We start from the raw sequence: 15902 nt of genomic DNA, 5'->3' as shown, positions 1-15902 counted from the left end.
TCCGAAATAACAACAGAAAATGCTGGAAAAACTCAGCAGGCCAGGCAACATCCGTGGAGAGAAAATAGAGTCAACGTTTCGGGTGAAAACCCTTTGTTTCTACTATAAGTTGACTGATTCCCACAGCTACTTTGATTACCCTTCCACCTACCTTTCAATTCTCCGCCCCACTCCCACTCTGACCTCTCTGTCCTTGGCCTCCTACACTGTTCTAATGAAGCTCAACGAAGTTTGGGGCAAGAGCAGGAAACGGCACCGATATAGTCATCAATGTACTGGAAAAAGAGGTGTGGGAGGAGACCTGAGTGGGACTGGAACAAAGAATGTTCCACATATACCACAATAAGCAGGCATAGCTAGGACAGCACCTCATCTTTTAATTAGGCACTTTGCAGCCTTCCGAACTCAACACTGAGTTCAACAATTTCAGATCTGTTGGTATTGATTCTGCTATTGCCATTTCCACCTCCTCTGGACCTATCTATTTTTTTACTTGTCCCATTTCCACCCCCTTTTGACTTGCACCGTCATCCCTTTTGTCATTTAAATACTCCTGCCTTCCATCTTATCACAGTCCTTCCCTTTTGTTCTTTCCTTCCGCCCCCTTTCCCTATTTTTAAAATTCGTTTATGGGATGTGGACGTCGTTGGCAAGGCCAGCATTTATTGCCCATCCCTAATTGCCCTCGAGAAAGTGGCGGTGAGCCGCCTTCTTGAACTGCTGCAGTCCGTGTGGTGAAGGTACTCCCACAGTGCTGTTAGGCGGGAGTTCCAGGATTTTCACCCAGCGACGATGAAGGATCGGCAATATATTTCCAAGTCAGGATGGTGTGTGACCTGGAGGGGAACTTGGAGGTGGTGGTATTTGACTTAAGAAAACTACTAGGCACTTGGTCTAAGCATTAAACAAAGCTTTAATCAACTGTTTTACAACATGGAGATCTAGTTGTGTCCTTTACTAGTTCCTGTAAAAGAATGTCCTGAGCAAGCTGGGCCCATGCCCGAGTATTTATACTCTCCCTAGACAGCGCCACCAGCAGGCCGCCCAGTATTATTTCATAAATCATTTCCACATGAATGACAAGATTCATGTCAGTGTTCCCATGCACCTGCTGCCCTTGTCCTTCTAGGTGGAAGAGGTCGCTGTTTGGGAAGTGCTGCCGAAGAAGCCTTGGCGAGTTGCTGCAGTGCATCTTGTAGATGGTACACACTGCAGCCACGGTACGCCAGTGGTGGAGGGAGTGAATGTTTAAGGTGGTAGATGGGGTGCCAATCAAGTGGGCTGCTTTGTCCTGTATGGTGTCGAGCTTCTTGAGTGTTGTTGGAGCTGCACTCATCCAGGAAAGTGGAGAGTATTCCATCACACTCCTTACTTGTGCCTTGTAGATGGTGGAAAGGCTTTGGGGAGTCAGGAGGTGAGGCACTCGCTGCAGAATACCCAGCCTCTGACCTGCTCTTGTTGCCACAGTATTTATGTGACTGGTCCAGTTAAGTTTCTGGTCAATGGTGACCCCCAGGATGTTGATGGTGGGGGATTCGGCGATGGTAATGCCATTGAATGTCAAGGGGCAGTGGTTAGACTCTCGCTTGTTGGAGATAGTCATTGCCTGGCACTTCTGTGGCGCAAATGTTACCTGCCACTTATCAGCCCAAGTCCAGGTCTTGTTGCATGTGGGCATGGACTGCTTCATTACCTGAGGAGTTGTGAATGGCGCTGAACACTGTGCAGTCATCAGCGAACATCACCATTTCTGACCTTATTTTGGAGGGAAGGTCATTGATGAAGCAGCTGAAGATGGTTGGGCCTAGGACACTGCCCTGAGGAACTCCTGCAGCGATGTCCTGGGGCTGCGATGATTGACCTCCAACCACCACAACCATCTTCCTTTGTGCTAGGTATGACTCCAGCCAGTGGAGCATTTTCCCCCCCAATTCCCATTGACTTCAATTTTACTAGGGCTCCTTGATGCCACACTCGGTCAAATGCTGCCTTGATGTCAAGGGCAGTCACTCTCACCTCACTGGAATTCAGCTCCTTTGTCCATGTTTGGACCAAAGCTGTAATGAGGTTGGGAGCTGAGTGGTCTTGGCGGAACCCAAACTGGGCATCAGTGAGCAGGTTATTGGTGAGTAAGTGCCTCTTGATAGCACTGTCGATGACACCTTCCATCACTTTGCTGATGATTGAGAGTAGACTGATGGGGCGGTAATTGGCCGGGTTCAATTTGTCCTGCTATTTGTGGACAGGACATACCTGGGCAGTTTTCCACACTGTCGGCTAGATGCCAGTGTTGTAGCTGTACTGGAACAGCTTGGCTCGAGGCGCGGCTATTTCTGGAGCACAAGTGTTCAGCACGATAGCCGGGATGTTGTCGGGGCCCATAGCCTTTGCTGTATCCAATGCGCTCAGCCGTTTCTTGATATCACATGGAGTGAATCAAATTGGCTGAGGACTGGCTTCTGTGATGGTGGGGACCTCAGGAGGAGGCCGATATGGATCATCCACTCGGCACTTCTGGCTGAAGATGTTTGCAAACTCTTCAGCCTTGTCTCTTGTCTGAGTAAGAGAAGCCACCATTCATGTAAGTAATTTATGAACTATTTGAATGCATATAATAAATTACTATCATGGTTCATAGCATTATAAATATGGTACAGTATTCAAGTAATAACTAGTCAGGAGCAATGCTTTAAGCTATTAGCTGACATTGACAATGAATAAAGAGTTGGCGGGGGTACACATTCACAGTAACAATGCCTCCCCTTCCATGGTAACCTTCATACACAACTGAGAAAAATGTTAGTATCTAAATTAGCTGTGGAACTAGGACAAATGCAATAATTTGAATCAACTGATTGTATTATCAAATATATGTTGATTTAATTTTAAAATATTTTTAGATATCTCAGATTATATAATAGAAAAACATTATGAATGGTTTACAAAGTATTTTATAATGGTATAGCACATGGGTAACGTTTCTGCATTTGAAAAGCTTTTCCTCGACTCTCATGGTAAAAACTGCATAAAATGAGCGTAGAAACAAGTCTTTAGAAGACCATCAATATGGAGGTAAATATCTAAATATATTATTATAAAAATAATTTTAAAGTAGGCAGAAGGTGAGCAGTACTGTTCCTATAGATACAGGCAGATTACTGTTAGGGCATTTGAATACTCGACCCACTAGGAATGATTTGTCACTATTTGAATACTGTAGGAAGAGAGTGTTTGAAGACCAGGACCTCAAACCCAGCACTAAGCTCATGGTCTACACAGCAGCAGTGATACCCGCCCTGCTGTATGCCTCAGAGACACGGACCATGTACAGCAGGCACCTCAAAGCACTGGAGAGGTACCACCAATGCTGCCTCCGCAAGATCCTGCAAATCCATTGGCAGGATAGGCGCACCAACATCAGTGTTCTTGCTCAGGCCAACATCCCCAGCATCGAAGCTTTGACCACGCTCGATCAGCTCCGATGGACGGGTCACATTGTCCGCATACCCGATACGAGGCTCCCAAAACAAGCGCTCTACTCAGAGCTCCGGCACGGCAAGAGAGGCCCAGGTGGGCAGAGGAAACACTTCAAGGACGCCCTCAAAGCCTCCTTGAGAAAGTGTAACATCCCCAACGACACCTGGGAATCCCTGGCCCATGACCGCTCAAAGTGGAGGCGAAGCATCCGGGAAGGCACCGAACACCTCGAGTCTCTTCGCCGGGAGCAAGCGGAAGCCAAGCGCAGGCAGCGCAAGGAGCGCACGTCAACCCAAGCACCCCACCCACCCACCCCTTCAACCACTGTCTGCCGCACCTGTGACAGAGACTGTAGGTCCTGCATTGGACTCATCAGTCACCTGCGAACTCATTTTTAATGTGGAAGCAAGTCATCCTCGATTCCAAGGGACTGCCTAAGAAGAAGAAAACTGTAGCACAATCATTACATTCACTGGTGTGAAATAATAATTTATAACAACAACAACAGCTTGTATTTATATAGTGTCTTTAATGTAGTAAAATGTCCCAAGGCGCTTCACAGGAACGTCATAAAACAAAATTTTACACCGAGCCACATAAGTAGAAATTAGAGCAGATGACCAAAAGCTTGTTGAAAGAGGTAGGTTTTAAGGAGCGTTTTAAAGGAGGAAAGAGAGGTCGAGAGGTGGAGAGGTTTAGGGAGGAAATTCCAGAGCTTAGGGCCTAGGCCACAGCAGCAGCAGCAGCAGCGGCAGTGCGGAACTGGGAGGAGCGGCGAGGCGGCGGCGGTGGTACCAACTCAGCACCAGCAGAATTTTCAAAGAGTGACATCAGAAGTCAAAAGTGATGTCAACACAAGGGGAGGGAGCTGATTGAGGCCAGTGTCGGGAGCGGAGAGAGCGGCGGTACAGTGAGTACTTAAACTCACTTTCGCGGGCTTTTTTACAGAGGCCAGTGTTGGGAGGAGCAGAGAGCGGCGGTACAGTGAGTACTTAAACTCACTTTCGCGGGCTTTTTTACACAGGCTTACCAATCTCACAGACCGGCGGCGGCATTCCTGAGCCACGTCACGATTCAAAAAGTGATGCGGGCAAGAGGAAGCAGCTGATTGGGTGAGTATGGCCAAGTGAGTATTTATACTACTCTATAGTTTGACAGTTAAGATTAATAGATTATAAAATTTAGAAGATCTTAATTTTTGTGGTTATAGTTTCTAAGGTCTCTGTTGTGTATCGGGAGTGCGAGTAACCAAGGGCCCTTGAGCATATCATTTAATTGTAGTGTAATTAGTGGTATTGATTTGATTAAAATTAATTTAAATTAATTAAAGGGTAAGTCATGGCAGGACAGCTCGGCCCTGTGGCATGCTCCTCCTGCGCTATGTGGGAAATCAGGGACGCTTCCTGTGTCCCTGACGACCATGTGTGTGGGAAGTGTATCCAGCTGCAGCTACTGACAGACCGCATTGCGGCGCTGGAGCTGCGAATGGATACATACTGGAGCATTTGCGATGCTGAGGACATCGTGGATAGCACATTTAGGGAGTTGGTCACACCGCAGGTAAAGGCTGCACAGGCAGGAGGGGAATGGGTGACCACCAGGCAGAATAGTAGGCACAGGCAGGTAGTACAGGGGTTCCCTGTGGCCATCCCCCTTTCAAACAGATATACCACTTTGGATATTGTTGAGGGAGATGGCTTATCGGGGGATGACAGCAGCAGCCAACTTCCTGGCACCATGGGTGGTCCTGCTGCACAGTACGGGAGGAAAAAGAGTGGGAGAGCTACAGTGATAGGGGATTCTATTGTAAGGGGAATAGATAGGCATTTCTGCGGCCGCAAACGAGACTCCAGGATGGTATGTTGCCTCCCTGGTGCAAGGGTCAAAGCTGCAGGGCATTCTGGAGGGCGAGGGTGAATGGCCAGTTGTCATGGTGCATATAGGTACCAACGATATAGGTAAAAAACGGGATGCGGTCCTAAAAGCTGAATATAGGGAGTTAAGAGGTAAATTAAAAAATAGGACCTCAAAGGTAGTAATCTCAGGATTGCTACCAGTGCCACGTGCTAGTCAGAGTAGACATAGAAGGATATTTCAGATGAATACGTGGCTAGAGGAATGGTGCAAGGGGGAGGGATTCAAATTCCTGGGACATTGGAACCAGTTCTGGGGGAGGTGGGACCAGTACAAACTGGATGGTTTGCACCTGGACGGGACGGGAACTGATGTCCTAGGGGGAGTGTTTGCTAGTGCTGTCGGGGAGGGTTTAAACTAAAATGGCAGGGGGTTGGGAACCTGTGCAAGGAGACAGAGGAAAGGGAAGCAAGGATAGAAACAAAAGACAGGAAGGAGAAAAGCAAAAGTGGAAGGCAGAGAAATCAAGGGTGTAAATCAAACAGGGCCACAGTAAATAAGAATTCTAAAAGGACTAAGAGTGTTAAAAAATCAAGCCTGAAGGCTTTGTGTCTTAATGCGAGGAGCATTCGTAATAAGGTGGATGAATTAGCTGCGCAAATAGATGTAAACGGATATGGTATGATTGGGATTATGGAGACATGGCTCCAGGGTGACCAAGACTGGGAATTCAACATCCAGGGGTATTCACTATTCAAGAAGGACAGGAAAAAAGGAAAAGGAGGTGGGGTAGCATTGCTGGTTAAAGAGGAGATTAACACAATAGTAAGGAATGATATTAGCTCTGATGATGTGGAATCTGTATGGGCAGAGCTGAGAAATACCATGGGGCAGAAAACGTTAGTGGAAGTTGTATACAGACCCCCAAACAGTAATGCGGAGGTTGGGGATGGCATTAAACGGGAAATTAGAGACGCGTGCAATAAGGGCATAGCAGTTATCATGGGTGACTTTAATCTATATATAGATTGGGCTAACCAAATTAGTAACAATACTGTGGAGGAGGAATTCCTGGAGTGTATACAGGATGGTTTCCTGGACCAATATGTTGAGGAACCAACTAGAGATCAGGCCATCTTAGACTGGGTATTATGTAATGAGAAAGGATTAATTAGCAATCTTGTTGTGCGAGGCCCCTTGGGGAGGGGTGATCATAATATGATAGAATTCTTCATTAAAATGGAGAGTGAAGTAGTTGACTCAGAGACTAGGGTCCTGAATTTAAATAAAGAAAACTACGATGGTATGAGGCATGAGTTGGCTAGGATGGATTGGGGAACATTAATTAAAGGGTTGATGGTCGATAGGCAATGGCAAACATTTAAAGATCACATGAACTACAGAATTTGTTCATCCCTGTTTGGCATAAAAATAAAACAAGAAAGTTGACTCAACCGTGGCTAACAAGGGAAATTAGGGATAGCATAAGATCCAAGGAGAGGACATATAAATTGGCCAGAAAAAGCAGCAAACCTGAGGATTGGGAGCAGTTTAGGATTCAGCAAAGGAGGACAAAAGGATTAATTAAGAGAGGAAAAATAGATTATGAGAGTAAGCTTGCAGGGAACATAAAAACTGGCTGGAAAAGCTTCTATAGATATGTAAAGGGAAAAAGATTGGTGAAGTCAAGCGTAGGTCCCTTGCAGTCAGAATCAGGGAAATTTATAATGGGGAACAAAGAAATGGCAGAGCAATTAAATACATACTTTGGTTCTGTCTTCACAAATGAGGACACAAATAACCTCCCAGAGATGTCGGGGAACATAGAGTCTAATGAGAGGGAGGAATTGAATGAAATCAGTATTTGTAGGGAAATGGTGTTAGGGAAATTGATGGGATTGAAGGCCGATAAATCCCCAGGGCCTGATAATCTACATCCTAGGGTACTTAAGGAAGTGGCCCTAGAAATAGTAGATGCATTGCTGGTCATCTTCCAAAATTCTATAGACTCTGGAACAGTTCCCATGGATTGGAGGATAGCTAATGTAACCCCGCTATTTAAGAAGGGTGGTAGAGAGAAAACAGGGAATTATAGACCGGTAAGCCTGACATCGGTATTGTGGAAAATGCTAGAGTCCATTATAAAAGATGTAATAGCAGCGCACTTGGAAAACAGTGACAGGATCGGACAATGTCAACATGGAATAACAAAAGGTAAATCATGCTTGACTAATCTACTGGAATCTTTTGAGGATGTAACTGGTAGAATAGATAAAGGAGAACCAGTGGATGTGGTGTATTTGGACTTTCAGAAGGCTTTCGATAAGGTCCCGCATAAGAGATTGGCGTGTAATGTTAAAGCACATGGGATTGGGGGTAAGGTACTGTCATGGATAGAGAACTGGTTGGCAGACAGGAAGCAAAGAGTTGGAATAAACGGGTCTTTTTCCGAGTGGCAGCCAATGACTAGTGGGGTACTGAAGGGATCGGTGCTAGGACCCCAGCTATTCACAATATATATAACTGATCTAGACGAGGGAACTAGATGTAATATCTCCAAGTTTGCAGACGACACAAAGCTGGGTGGGTGTGTGTGCTGTGAGGACGATGCAGAGAAGCTCCAGTATGATTTGGACAGGTTGGGTGATTGGGCAGATGCATGGCAGATGCAGTATAATGTGGATAAATGTGAGGTTATCCACTTCGGTGGCAAAAACAGGAAGACAGATTATTATCTGAACGGCAATAGATTGGGAAAAGGGGAAGTGCAACGAGACCTGGGTGTCATTGTGCACCAGTCGCTGTAGGTAAGCATGCAGGTGCAGCAGGCAGTTAAGAAGGCAAATGGTATGTTGGCCTTCATAGCGAGAAGATTCGAGTACAGGAGCAAGGATGTCTTGCTACAGTTGTACAAGGCCTTTGTGAGACCACACCTTGAGTATTGTGTGCAGTTTTGGTCACCTTATCTGAGGAAGGATGTTCTTGCCATGGAGGGAGTGCAGCGAAGATTCACCAGACTGATACCTGGGATGGCAGGAATGACGTATGAGGAGAGATTGGGTCGATTAGGCTTATATTCGCTAGAGTTTAGAAGAATGAGAGGGGATCTCATTGAAACTTACAAAATTCTAACAGGACTAGACAGACTAGATGCAGGAAGGATGTTCCCGATAGCGGGGAGTCCAGAACCAGGGGTCATAGTCTAAGGATAAAGGGTAAGCCATTTAGGACTGAGATGAGGAGGAATTTCTTCACCCAGAGAGTGGTGAACCTGTGGAATTCTCTGCCACACAGGGCAGTTGAAGCCAATTCATTAAATATTTTCAAGGAGGAGTTGGATATATATCTTGAGGCTAAAGGGATCAAGGGATATGGGGAGAAAGCAGGGACAGGGTACTGAATTTAGATATAACAACAGAAAATGCTGGAAACACTCAGCAGGCCAGGCAACATCCGTGGAGAGAAAATAGAGTCAACGTTTCGAGTCAAACTCTTTGGCCTAGAAATTCGGTTGTTTGCACCAGCGGTTAGCGCCTAAAGAGACCGAGAATTGGGGCGTTACCTAATTTTGGGGCGGGCGCAATGAAGATAGCGACAACTCCCATATTGACTATACATTTAACGCCTGCGCTAAGTGTTTGCGCGCGCCCGCGAGCGCAAGCAGATCATGACGTCATTTCATTGTGCAATGCCTTTTAGGGGCGCCTGAGCGGATATTGGGTGGCGCCCGGAGCCTTTACGCCCAGCGCTATTAGTGACAGTTCGAAGGAGCGTTAGCAGGCCCTTCTCGGAGTCGGGGGCGCTATTTAAAGGGGACAGCTCTAGTATAGAAGCTTCAGCCACTTGGCCTGTTCATTGCGATCATTGGTGGAGAGAGTTGGTGAGCTACTGTGGAGCAGAGTTTTTGGAATTTAGCATTAGAGTACTTGGGACCCTCAAACCTGTCCGGAGCAGTTGGAGCACTAGACCTAACAGCCTTTTGACCAACTGGCATCGGAATGGGAGATGCTTTGGAGGGCGACGGCCTCATGGCCGAACACTGTGAAGGGGCAGAGAGACGGCGAGAGAGAGGGCCGGGATTGGCCAGAAGGAGGAGGGGCAATGGAGGTCGGCCAATCCAAGGGTATGCTGCGAGGGTCTTTAGGCAGCAGGTGTCATACCTTGACATGTCGGAGGAGCAGTGTATTCAAAGGCTCCGAATCGGGAGGGACGTTGTTACTGAGCTGTGCCACCTGCTTGCTGAGGATCTGCAGCCGCGTCTACGGTGCAGGACCTCTCTGTCGGTGGCCGTTAAACTGACTGTTGCCCTCAATTTTTATGGCAACTGTTCCTTTCAGTCAGCCATTGGGGACATTGCGAATATCTCTCAGGTTGCAGTGCACTGTTGCATCCGGCAAGTTACAGCTGCCCTTTATAGGCGAAGGCGTCAATTCATCACCTTCCCTCTGACCCTGGAGAAGCAGGCGGAGGAGGAGGAGGAGGAGCATGCGGACGAGGAGGAGGAGGAGGAGGAGGAGGAAGATGGAAGGGCTCCTGAAAGTGGAAGGGCCATCCGTCAGAGGCTCATCAGGACTCGTATCGAGGCCCCTCTGGCGGAATGATGAGTGTCTTTATTCCTGCGCACTTTGGATGTTTGAAAGCCTCTGAAGGCCAGCATCACTGTAATTAGTCACGTGCGCCATAGCACATTAAAACTTCTCTTTATTGTCACAAAAGTCTTTCATTACAGCAAAACAACGTCATGTCAACAGAAACCATAACTAACAAAATAACAGTTAACTCTTCGGCAAAGCCGCAAAACTAAACAAACCATTTCCAACAATTACAACAGGTGAGGGTGTCCTTGAATTTGGCCAAAGAAACGTCTCAGCACCTCCCTCTACTGCTGGCCCCTTGATGGAGAACGACTTCTCTTTCGCGGCCAGCCCCTTCCCTCCCTGCTGCTCCTACATAATTGAACCCCAGTGGCGGGGTGAAGGCTGGGGGATGCCTGCTGACTGTGTGGAAGCACAGAAGCCCCTGAGGGACGGCCTGGTCGACCTCTGGGCTTGGAGGGTGCGGACGTAGGATGCTTGATCTGAGCATGGCTGGAAGCAGTGTGCCCTGCAGGTGGTGGCAGCTGCACTGCAGACGTACCAGCGCTGGCATGTGCAATGGTCACCTGCCGAGAGAGGACACCTGCACCATGGTTGGACGGCACACTGGCTCTCTGAGGGGACCGGCTCGGCTCATCCGCCACAATCGCATGCTCCACTGATTCCTGGCCTTGTATGGGACTGGAAGGGCCCGGGGTGATCCTAGCTGATGCAGATAGGGTGGCTGCAGTGAGAGTTCGCATTGCCTCAATCTGGGTGTGGACGAGGCCGGCAAGTGATTGCGTGGCAGCAGTGAGGACCTGTGAGCCAGGTGCCAGTGCTTCGGAGAAGCCCTGGACAGTTCTTTCCATTGCTTCGGACAAGGCCGGTGCCGACAGCTCCACTGCCTCGGACAAGCCCTGGACAGACCTTTCCAGGGATTGTCCGAAGCCCTGAACAGTCCTTTCCATAGCAGCCTCGAAGCCCTGCACAGTCCTCTCCATTGTTGGCCCGAAGCCCTGGACAGTCCTCTCCATTGTTGCCCCGAAGCCCTCGAGAGTCCTCTCCATTGATGGCCCGAAGCCCTGGATAGTCCTCTCCATTGTTGCCCCGAAGCCCTCGAGAGTCCTGTCCATTGTTTCCCCGAAGCCCTGGAGAGTCCTGTCCATTGTTGCCCCGAAGCCCTGGAGAGTCCTCTCCATTGTTGCCCCGAAGTCCAACACACTCTTTGCCAGTGTATCTATTGACTGAGGCATCCTCCCCACTGCAGCCATCAGCTCAGTGTGCCTGAGCCGGGCCTGGGTGCTCATTTCAGCCAGGCAACGCACCTCCTCTGCACTCTGTGCAGCAGTCATCACTACCTGCCTTGCCCTCCGGGGAGATGGTGGCCGAACTTGCCTACCCCCCTTGCGTTGCTGCATGCCGCTTGTTCTGGCAACTGGCTGATCCTCAGAGCCCCCCCCTCCCCTCCAGGGAACTACTATCCCCAGTCTGTAGATGTGTATGCTCCCCTGAGATTGGAACGGATGGTCCGGCTTTCTCCTGATCCTCGCCTCCGGAGGCACTGGCACTGGCAGCTTCAGGGCGTTGAGCCCGAGTTGGTGATGCATCATCTGAAAGCAGAGAGGTGGAAGAGTGGCTTTAGCAAAAGGACAGGTTGGCGGAAAGGCATGCCAGATTGCGGCAAGGCTCTGACATGGCTGCACACTGAGGAAGCATGCTGGCGGGGGGACCAAGTGGAAGGAAACAGCTGAAAAAGGAGAGAGCCTTACCCTCGCTGTCGGAAATGGGGTCGGCAGCTGCAGTGGTAACAGGACCAGACAGATGTCCTCCAAGAATCTGGTGCACTCTCTCCTCGAGATCCGTCAGAGTGACGACTTGTGGAGGCCCGCCACCGGTTCGAGTCTGGTCCTTTTGCCTCGCCGCCAGCTTGGACTGCAGGGGAAAGAAGGGGAAGTTCTGTAACATGATGCCTTGAGAGATCATCTCATGCCCCCCATGGTGCAAGAGCCCTTACATGAGGCCTTGAGAGATCATCGCATGCCCCCCATGGTGCAAGAGCCCTTACATGAGGCCTTGAGAGATCATCTCATGACCCCCATGGTGCAAGAGCCCTTACATGAGGCCTTGAGAGATCATCGCATGCCCCCCATGGTGCAAGAGCCCTTACATGAGGCCTTGAGAGATCATCGCATGCCCCCCATGGTGCAAGAGCCCTTACATGAAGCCTTGAGAGATCATCGCATGCCCCCCATGGTGCCAGAGCCCTTACATGTGGCCTTGAGAGATCATCGCATGCCCCCCATGGTGCAAGAGCCCTTACATGTGGCCTTGAGAGATCATCGCATGCCCCCCATGGTGCAAGAGCCCTTACACGTGGCCTTGAGTGAAATGTCCATGTGTGTGCCCAGAAAGGGCCATGGGTGCTTGCTGACAGATGGCCATTGGGGCATCATGGCAACAGGGTGCTTGAAGTCAAGTGCAGATGGAGGGAATCAGAAGTTTGCATAACCAGCACTCACCCTAACGACCCGAGTGAGGTCGTTGAATTTCTTCCTGCACTGAACAGGGATCCTGGTCGCCATGCTGTTGGAGTTGACCCTCTGAGAAACCTCCCTCCAAGATCGCCGGTAAGCCTTTTGATTCGGCCTCTAGCCATTGTCAGGATACAGAACATCTCGACGGCGTTCAACTGCAGACACCAACTGGTCCAGAGCCTCAGTGCTGAAGCGCTCTGCTCTCTGTCTCACCTTCTCCATCCTGACCAAGTTTCTTGCGCCAGAGAAGGGCGAGCGCCGATTCTGAGGCCTACAGGGCGTTGAGTGTGGCAGCTCAGGCTGACTGACCCACCCCTTTAAGAGCCAGCCGGCGCCTGGAAATCTCGTGGTTTCCGGTAATTGAGATCACCTGCGCTGCGCCCGTCCGCGCCGATATTGGGTAGCGCCTGAACTTTTGCGCCTTGGGAGCCCCGTGCAACGTCTGAGTTCGCGCCTCAATCCCCTTTGGGGGCGATGCAACCCAATATCTCGCCAGGCAGCGATAAGTTTCGTCTGGCTATAAACTTTGCACAGCGCCAGTTCTAACGCCTCAAGCGGGGCTATACCCAATTTCTAGGCCTTTGTCTTGACAAAGAGTTTGACTCGAAACGTTGACTCTATTTTCTCTCCACGGATGTTGCCTGGCCTGCTGAGTTTTTCCAGCATTTTCTGTTGTTATTTCGGATTTCCAGCATCCGCAGTATTTTGCTATCGTACTGAATTTAGATGATCAGCCATGATCTCATTAAATGGCGGAGCGGGATCGAGGGGCCGAATGGCCTACTCCTGCTCCTGTCTTCTATGTTTCTATGTTTCTAGGCAGCTGAAGGCACGGCCACCAATGGTTGAGTGATTAAAATCAGGGATGCTCAAGAGGCCAGAATTAGAGGAGCGTAGATATCTCGGGGGATTGTGGGTTGGAGGAGATTACAGAGATATGGGAGGGGCGAGGCCATGGAAAGATTTGAGAACAAGGATGAGAATTTTAAAATTGAGGCGTTGCTTAATAGTAATAATTTACTATTATTGCAAAATGAGAACGTATGTTACAATTAGTCATCATGATATAAAACGAGATGACCAGATAACTTCAAAATGAGCCATAATCGTCTGCCAAATGGAGATACTTTACCATATGACTTACAGTTATCACGACACAGCATCTATTTTCACAAACCTTTGTTGCTACATATACTCTATTTATAACAACTGTGGGAAAGACTTTTGACGAATATTTTTCTAGCCCAAGAAAATCATTTGAAACTGTGTTTAATGCTATAACTGAAGAAAAATGATTCCCACATCCAATGGAAACTATCCATGTATTTGTTATAAATGTCATAAATTGTAAAGATTATATATTGTAAAAAGAAGACGAGAATAAGGATCAAACGCAGAAATGATCAGTGCACAATAAAACACCCAAGGAGACATGAATGGGAAAAATTGTTTTATGCAATGTGTCATTACAAAGAGAGAAAAGAAAACATGAAGGCCTAACTAGTACAAGTTTTAATCCAAATTCTGAACAATCATATTGGAAGTTTTAAAATATATACCAAAAATAATTTTATGCCACAACTTTCTGAAATACTGATGATAACAAATACAAAGAGATCTCAACATTTGCTCTGCCACCAGTGTCAGCTTGGCTCAGTTGCGTTATTGCCTCTGGGTCAGAACGTTGTGCTTTGAGCCTCACTTGAGATTTGAGCACCTAATCTAGGTGCTGCTCCAGTGCAGCACTGAGGGAGTACTGCATTGTCAAAGGTATCATCCTTCAGGTGAGATGTGAAGCTGAGGCCCTGCCTGTTCCAAAGGTTTAAGTGGTGATAAAGATTTCATGACTGTGTGCAAAATGACTGCAGCAATTGTCTACATAAGGACAAGCAATGCACTTCAAATTAATTTTATGTGCATCCATGCGAAACTAAAAAAAGCTAACCACCTCAAAATGTTAGCTCTTTTGACACCTGAAGGCTATAACAGCTGCTTGCATTTACATACCTGCTTTAATGTAGAAAAGCATTCTAAGATGCTTTAAAAATGCATAAAGAAAATGCACACTGAGTCAAAGAAGGAGTAGTTAAGGGTGACCAAAAGCTTGGTGGGTTTTTAAGCAAGTCCTACGGGAGGGAAAAGAGGTGGACAGGCAGATCGGTTTAAATATAGAATTACAAAGAATTTACAACACAGAAACAGGCCATTTGGCCCAACTGGTCTATGCCGGTGTTTATGCTCCACACGCGCCTCCTCCCACCCGACTTCATCTAACTCTATCAGCATATCCTTCTATTCCTTTTTCCCTCATGTACTTATCTAACTTCCTCTGGAGGAGGTTCAGAGATAGGGAGGGGCAAGACCCGAGAAAGATTTAAAGACAAGGAGACCTGGAGCCAATGTAGGTCAGCAAGGCCTTGTTGCAGCATAGGATACAAGCAACGGAGTTTTGGACGAATTGACGGATGGGAAGCCAGCAAGAAGACCACTGAGTAATCAAGTCTGGAGGTAGCAAAGGCATCTATGAGGGAGTTAGGCTGAAAGTGCAATAAAATAATTGGAAAGGGATATTGAAGCTGACTGCAAAAGTTATTGTAAATATATTAAGAGAAAGAGAGTGGTATGGGGGAACGTGGCCCATTAAAGACAGATGCAGGCAAGACTATAATAGGCAATAAGGGCCTGGCAAACTTGTTAAATGAGTACTTTGTATCCGTTTTCACAGTAGAGAAAGAGGACAAAATACCAGCGGTGGAAGGGAACATAAAAATAAATTGAGGGGAGCAACTTAGTGGATTTAATATAAATAAATAAAAATTATAATAGAGAAAATAACAGTACTTAAGATAGACAAATCTACAGGACTTGATGGTTTCCATCCTGGAGTATTAAAAGAAATAGGTGAGGAAATTGCAGATGCGTTAGTCATAGTTTTCCAAAGCTCTCCAGATTCCAGAATTGCGCCTATGAATTGAAAAATTGCAAGTGTCACTCCATTATTTAATAAGAGAGGGAGGGAGAAACATGATGACTACAGATCCGTCAGTTTAACATCAGCTGTAGAGAAGTTACTAAAATCTATCATCAGAAACAGAATGACTGAGCACTTGGGACAAGTATAAGCTGATCAAATAGAGTCAGCATGCATTTGTGGACGGTAGATCATGTCTGACTAATCTAGTTGATTTTTTTTGAGGAGATCACTAGCATGGTGGATATGGGAATATCTATAGATGTTGTTTATATGGACTTCCAGAAGGTATTTGATAAGGTTACTAACAAGGGATTATTAGAAAAAAATGAGATTGCACAGAATTGGAGGTAGCTTTGTGACATAGGTTGATAATTGCTTGGGAGATAGGAGACAAAGAGTTGGGGTAAAGGGAAGATTCTCTGATTGGTAGGATGTGACAAGTGCTGTTCCCCAGGGATCTGTACTGGAGCCTCAACTTTTCACCAT

General features: G+C 47.4%; 1 protein-coding gene across 2 annotated transcripts in view; it reads left to right on the top strand.

Moving 5' to 3' along the window:
* The first annotated feature begins 2382 nt into the window (after positions 1 to 2382).
* The window catches only part of LOC147111909 (high affinity cationic amino acid transporter 1-like), a 142077-nt gene continuing 128557 nt past the window's right edge, over positions 2383 to 15902 (top strand). For both annotated transcript variants that reach the window (XM_085999297.1, XM_085999295.1), the window contains exon 1: positions 2383 to 2581. The gene's annotated coding sequence lies outside the window, so the exon portion shown is untranslated. The remainder of the gene's footprint in view (positions 2582 to 15902) is intronic.

This window comes from Somniosus microcephalus, chromosome 10 (genome assembly GCF_052327205.1).
Source record: "Somniosus microcephalus isolate GS21.2 chromosome 10, FLI_Smic_1.0, whole genome shotgun sequence".
NCBI lineage: Eukaryota > Metazoa > Chordata > Chondrichthyes > Squaliformes > Somniosidae > Somniosus > Somniosus microcephalus.
The sequence above is the reverse complement of the archived record's forward strand: the minus strand, read 5'-3'. Positions and strand labels throughout refer to the sequence as shown.